The sequence below is a fragment of the Pseudoliparis swirei genome, chromosome 6, assembly GCF_029220125.1.
Source record: "Pseudoliparis swirei isolate HS2019 ecotype Mariana Trench chromosome 6, NWPU_hadal_v1, whole genome shotgun sequence".
In the NCBI taxonomy this organism is placed as follows: Eukaryota; Metazoa; Chordata; class Actinopteri; order Perciformes; family Liparidae; genus Pseudoliparis; species Pseudoliparis swirei.
In genome coordinates, this window is record NC_079393.1 from 13,872,670 (window position 1) to 13,880,074 (window position 7,405).

Below are 7,405 nucleotides of genomic sequence, written 5' to 3' on the forward strand. Positions count from 1 at the left end.
TTACACCTTTTAAAATGTTTACATCTAACATGGGTCCATCTTTGATGGAAACACGGTTGTTATGTTGTGTAGAGCAGCTTGAGAGATAATTAATTAGTCACAACTTTGTGAAGAACACTTTTGTGGATATTTACTTTCAAGTCAGCTTCACATTATAGTGGTGCAGCAATTCATTTTGATATTTCACATGCAGAAAATACTCATTAATCTGTAAACAATCTCCTGCACAGACGATAAGTATTATTCCTTACGTGCTCTCTGTTGACCTCTGTAATGGTATATCACCATGCACTGTTGTAGACTGGCCTGCAACCTCATTTTTAAAAAATTACATATTTGGTGAAAGAATAAAAACCTGTTATTGTCTCTCTGTAAAATGCATTTTAGAAACTGAATAAATATAAATTGACTGTAGTGTTTATGAAGTTTGGTAATATGATATAAGAACTGTTAGAAAGGTGTTGGTACACTTATGAGATAAGTAATGTCCTTTGAAAATAAATACGATAGTAAAATATGACACACAAGCAGGCGGAAAGTTTTGTATACGTTTATACCTTACTGACCACGGTAGTCAATTAGCAGGACTCAAGAACTGGAACATTACAAACAAATACTGTTTAGTGCTGCGAGTGTATTTGAGAGTCTTGTCTCTCTCTAACCATTGGGCACTATCACCAATCCTCTCTCAATGCATTGCCAGTGGAGCAATTCTAAGATTTGACTCTGATGACATCATCCTGGGAGTGTTGACTCGTGTGAGCTCGAGGAGCAGCTCGTGTGTGTGTCCTCATGTGACGAGAGAGTAACCAGGATCCTGTGAATAAGTGATTCACGATTTCTTTTTGATGGGTTTTCTCTTTGAGGTCATCTTCGCACCATCATGTCTTCTCTTTTTTTTATTCAGTCTGACCAAATCCCATTCACATTGTATTCCCTAATCAATTCACAACAACCATAGATTACATATGAATTTGTGCGATTTAAAACTGGCAATATTTTCTATTATACAATGTGAATGTTCCATTCACCGATGTTGAACTGTTTCCTGTGGAAGTAGAGATGTAGTTAAAATATATATCAATATTCACACACTGATGGTTTTGTTCATCTGCAACATTTTCACGGATAAATGCATTCTTATGTTAAACCTTTCTGCTTGATCAGTTTCTCAGCCTGCAGTCTTTAGGATATGGAAGTGGGAGAAATGGCTGTTATATTATGTTACTGTGGTAATTTCAGGGAACATGAGTACTGTACTCTTTATGTCTCTCATACGGTTGAAACAATAGTTACAGTGGAAGAAAACAATCCTTATCGACACATTTACAGTAAACTATGCAAAAAACAAGAAAAAATAATTCTTGAAATGTAAATGCTCAACAATATTTGACCGCATAAAGAAAATCAGTTAAAACACAGTTTATATAGTCTTAAAACGTTATTAGTCATAGATATAGCAGGTGTCACATTGAAAATTGCAATTCGCAGATAATATGTTTTTTAGTTTACACAACATGCATTCATCTGTCTTTCTCTTAATTTTATATTTTGAAATGGCAGTTTAATGTAATTGGTCAAACTAATGATAATTACATTAATCATCACTGGAGAAAGAGTGGCTGCTATTTCATCGATGAATTGTTACAGCTGAAATGTAAGAAAATAAACCATACAATTCAACATTTTATGGCTGCAGTAGAACGCTGAAGCTGAAGTAAGACGCCTCCGCTTCCGTTTGTGTAATTCTTACATATCCCACACAGCTACCACATTACACCTTGAGTTACAGTAATTCAATACACCGTCTGCTGCCTTTGGGGCCACATGTGAACCCTGTCTGGCTCAGGACTGAATGCTGCCACAGCTCTCTCGCTCTCTCTCTCTCTCTCTTTCTTTCTTGTCTTCTCGAAAACTTTTTTACTGTCTAAAGTACACACAACAAAAAAAGAGTGTGAGGCAAGTGGACTGCCCACTCTCCCTCTTTTAAGAAGAAAAGGGAGGGTAGTGACTCTCGAAGAGACACATCTCACAAGTGCCCGGTACAACGGCGGTCTTGTACTGCCGATCGCTGTGCAGCTCCACCGGGACAGATGGGGCTTAAGCTGCTTTGCCGAAGGGTACTTCAGCAGTAGTTCCTGAGGGTTAGAGAGCACTTATCACACAATTCCCCCACCCAGACTTTCCCAGCGAGTCCTTGGAGTTAAACCATTGACCTTCTGGTCATTGGTGCTGCAATGCTGCTGCCTCAAGTAATCATCACGTGTGCTCCATCAATGCAGTCTTCAGCAGCCGAAACAACACATCATTTATCATTCCTCATATCATCTCTCCGTTCTACAGTTTTGATCACTTTAACAGCCGCGATTCAAACAACCAGCATTTACAAATACATTAAGAGCATGCTGGCAGTCAGCCTAAAGAGTGATCATTGAGACAAATTGATCCCTATCTGTTTAAATTGGCACTATAATCTATCATTGGCAAATTGAACACTGAGCTATCTGGGATCTATTGCCTTTCTAGATAGCGGCCCCTGGGGCACACAGACGGAGTGAAAGTGATCTACGCCACTGAATGAACTATTTTTGTCTCATCTAAGACACGTATGTCCGCTAACACGGAAGCATTAAAGGGTGAATGTTACACACCTTTTTTCTCTTACTGTATACAGTATGTGCCTCTGTATAGTTTACATATGCATGCATACAATCAAATCATATACATGCACACACACTATATTTACCAAAAGAGGGTTTTAATTGTGATAATGGGATGCAATTTACTGTAATTACATACTAGTAAGATACCAAACAGAGAAGTCTGTTCAAGCCATGCTTATGAGTCAAGGTTTCAAACACGAAGAAAGAAATTAAAATCAAAAGACACCATGTGCGTTAGGAGAAAAGCAGCATGAAACTTGTATGTCAAAGAAAACAGCCTCTAAATATCACAAATGAAATAGTTGCATAACAATTTCAATGTTAGAATATCCTGATATATATGGGAAGATTCAGATTATGTTACTTAACTCTAGTGTTACTATATTACCCACTATATTACCCTTGCTATGAGTCAACAGTAACTTTTTGAAACTGTAATTGTGTCTGCAAATATGTTGACCTAAATGAAGCCAAATGTATAGCACACATTTGACTAATTTGACTAGTTGTTTTCATCTTTGCCTCTAAGCAACAGCACAATGAAATGCTGCTAAAGAGAGGAGGGATGAAGCCTATAGGTACTGATTGATATTATGCAATGCAGCAGATAAAACTATGACACATGGAGCGCAACCACCATCAATCAAGTGATCTATATCAAGCAGAAAAAACAATATGTGGCTGTTAAAGAAAGTTTAGAATAGTGAAAGTGCTGTTTAATTGTACTGTGGAAACAACTTTTCTTAATCTGGTATTCATTTTATTTATATTTCCATATATATGTATGTATATGTGTGTGTATGTATATATATATATATATATATATATATATATATATATATATATATGTTTGTTAATTGAGGCAATCATCCAAAACATTTCTCTTCATGTTTTTTTTTATGTGGGAGAATGTAGTTTCTCTGCTTATTCCACAGTCATCTAATTCAATCAGACTCTTGAAATTGATTAGCCTGGTTAACGTGTGCTACTGCGCGGGGCTGGAGGGGTTAATAAGGCCGGGAACTTTGAAGACCTCCGGGTCAGAATCCCCCTATCTGCATGAACAACGTGGTGAAGGCAGAGGAGATTAAATTACTTTTAAGATTGTGACTTTTTACACAGGTGTGAAAATGGTTTCTTACCGCGAACAATCATCTTTTTTACCCTCTTATATTTTTGTATCCTCTATCAGGATGTTTTTTTATGTTTGGATTAATACGCCAGATCGTTTTAGCCATTCACGCCGAAACAATCTGTTGACTTCCCCCTGTGTTGACCAGTGCGCGCGCGTTGGCGTATAAGAAGAATTACCAACGGCACTGCACGTGTCAGTTTTAACTTGATACATGAGTGAAAGCATTTTCTTTGCACGCCCGTAAATCTCAACTATTATCTACTCACTATCGATTAATTTAACTGCACTTATCCCAATCAGCACATCTCCACTCCTGTGTTCCGGAGCGTGTGCTTTGTTTTACTAACAATAATAAAGTGATTTAGTCCTTTCTCCCAGCCGGAGCATGGGAAATCGTTAAAGATCCAGCTATTTGTGTGTGTGATCAGTAAATATTTAGTGCAGGCGACATCCTCTGTCTCGTCTTAATCGATACTGGTCCCGTTGTGCAGCGCTATTGTTGTGCTCGTGCAGGCTTGCTGAGCATATATTGCTTGAAGGGAGAACAACTACTAATCACACAGAGGAAACATTTAAAACCGGGAAATAAAAACTGCAGCACAAGACTTTTGGAGGTTGTTTAGCAAATAAATTGTGTTAATTGAGGAAATTATCATTTCATTAAAAATGATTTCTTATTATCTACATAATGTATTATTGTTTTGATGTAGCTGCAAAAAAACACATATTATTGTTTATTTAGTCGCTTGTATCTTCATTTAGTAGGATATATAGTGATATTGTATTATAATTATTGATATTAATCAAAGCCAATTAATTGTAATAATAAGGATGATAATAATAATATCACAATAGTCACTGCTGTTTATGCTGTATTTAAGTACATGATTATTATTTGTTTACTATAAATTAAAATGTGGCCAGTTTTTAATTACAGCTCTAATCACAGGTCTTACTGCATCTTCACTTCCAATCTGCAATATAATTAGTAATATGCAGAATCTCACAATGCCTGCTCGCCACACTTAAAGACAGGTGTCTGTTCTGACTGCACCCCCTCCCTCTGTCCTCAAAGCCCACACAAAGCAGCGGCGTATACACGCGCGTTTTGGCCATATCACTGTAGGAGAGAAAAAGGCGCACCAGATCGCTGCTTCGCTGTAAAACCTACGTCTCATTTCCAGAGACGTCCAGTGGTCTTCTGCTCGGAAGACCCCTCAACTTGTATTCTCAATTCCTCGCTCAACAACACATGACGTGAATCAGTTGTTTGTTCCGGCCATCCAAAGTTTTGGCACGATCAGACATTTGCCACATTTTCCAATAAACAGCGTGTTTTTTTGCGTTTGATCCCGTCTGTTGGAGAGGAAGCGTTGCCAATTTCATTCTCAGCACCGTGTCGAAAAAGAGAAGACGAAATATATTCTGAAAGAGAGAGAGAGAAGATGCATCCCGCTATACGGACTAAGAACGTATGCATTACAGGTCTGTTACTATATGAATACAACCTCCTGCATCTCTGTCACTATCAAATAACATAATTAATGAACATTTGCTAAGTAGTTCGATTTATGGTGATCCTCTTAGAAATTAACACTTGGCTAATAACCGAAAACGACCGTTCTCAATGCGCATGGAAACATCGCATAGACCAAATATACGCTACTATGCTCTCGGCAGCAGTACAGCAGTATGTATTTTATTTCACGAGATAATCCTGATCGCTTATTTAAACAATAATTGAATATAGAGCTGCGAAATAACGCACTGCAATTTGACGATTTATCAAAATAAAGTGTGCAAAATGTATACTTACCATTTGAAGGGCGCTGGATCCTCGATAAATTAATATCTTTCGCAGTGTTATTATTTACAGGCTCTTCATTTTCACGACTTCTGTAAATAAAACCGACAACATAGTCATGCAGACTAAATATAATCGGCTCATTTGTTTTAGAATAAAGAAATAATTGGTCGAAATACCACCGCTGGGATTGCCTGAAGTGGGAAAAGGTAAATCCAACTTTGGCAACTCTGAAAGCTTTGCCGTCCAAATCATGTAAAACAGAATTTAAACAAACAGTCATCAGTTTAAAATGGTGCTCGTTAGTTTGGTCGATGCGGGAGAAGAGACTGAAGCGGTTTCCGTGTCGGATGGCTCCTCTAAATTGAATCTTATTTGAAGCAAAGACTTCATACGCTAGGGGGCACCCATATACTGTAAAACATCCTGGGACAATGTGCTGCTGCTGCTGCTCGCATAGACACAGACACGGCTGGAGGTTCATCTGGATGTCTCAGTGAAGTTTTACCTGCAATTCAACTTTAACAGCCTGCGGGCATTAAGTAAACCTTTTCTTTACTGCTGTTTAAATAGACTACAAGCCTTACAAAAATATTACCCGTGTGGGCAGAAACTCTGGGCAACCACGGACCCTGTTTTACATGCACAGCATCCGCCACTGTGTTGGTCATCATCCCAAACTGTAGATTATCTTTATTATAAGGCAGCATCTGACAGGCATTGTAAAGCATCTAAATGACCACACCAGCTTTTATAGTGTTGTTTATCAGGAAGTGGCTTAACTTTCATCCCAGCCTTAATGAGAAGGGCATGGCCTTTGACCTCAAGGGACATTTTTAAATGTAGTCATTTCACGTTTTGACCACATAAAGAAAAAAAACTCTGACTTTTGAGACCCAGATATGGCCTTTCTGACCTGGTGTCTTAGGGATGTTTGCGGCGGGGGATTAGTTGACTGCAGCGGGTGTCCAGATGATGTCAGTAGCCTACCATAACATTTTTACAAGAGGTGTGGATTGTGATGAATGGTACACGGTGTGAATCGAAGCGCTAATAGGTATATTACCCTGTACAAATAAAGGAACTTGGACAAATGTGGAGGAAAATGAAATGCAGACGACATGTAATTTTTTTTGTGTGACTCTTTTAAGCGTGTAGCTTAAATGAAATCTATATATGCATAGATCAAATTAGTCGTTGTGGTGTTTCATTTACAACGATCCTATCTTCACATCGATTTAGAGTATCATGCAATCTGATCAGTCTTGTTTTGTCTATTTTTCTTCAGAAATGTGTATTTTTGTACTATTTCTTGATATCTACTTACCTTAAGGATATAGATTAGGGTGCAATATAGAGACAGTTTTATAGTGGCTAATGAGCACAGATCATGTTCCAAAAGGTGCACCTGTGTTTTAGGGACTAAATCTAGATTTCAGCTTGCTATACGGCTACGGACATACTGCAACGCGATATGAGTCACTAAATTTAGAATTTATGTTCTCTTCATGCAATTGTGAAGGCTTTTCTGGTAATCTGAGTATATTCTCTAGTCTGGGCTATTTGAGTGATTAGAAAAGATTCCTCTTCCCAAAACTCGTCTCCTTTTAGGACCAAGCGGCCCTCTCGACCGCCATGCTGGCTCTGGCAAGGTACCAAGTAGCACAAGTGCCGACTAGCCAATGGGCTTTAGGGGGAGGCGCCTGAGCTCTGACCAGTCAAACACACTCTCCTTCCTTATATGGCAGCTGATCTCCATGGTAACGTGTGCTAAGTTGCAGCAGTCGTGTCAAAGTTCACTAT

General features: G+C 38.4%; 1 long non-coding RNA gene across 1 annotated transcript; it reads right to left on the reverse strand.

Annotated features, from left to right (window-relative positions):
* Positions 1-534: 534 nt before the first annotated feature.
* LOC130194920 (uncharacterized) lies at positions 535-5,917 on the reverse strand. Its single transcript, XR_008831992.1, has 2 exons — positions 5,615-5,917; positions 535-2,138 (listed from the first exon to the last, which is right to left on the reverse strand). It is a non-coding gene; the product is annotated as an uncharacterized LOC130194920 (long non-coding RNA).
* Between the last annotated feature and the right edge of the window lie 1,488 nt (positions 5,918-7,405).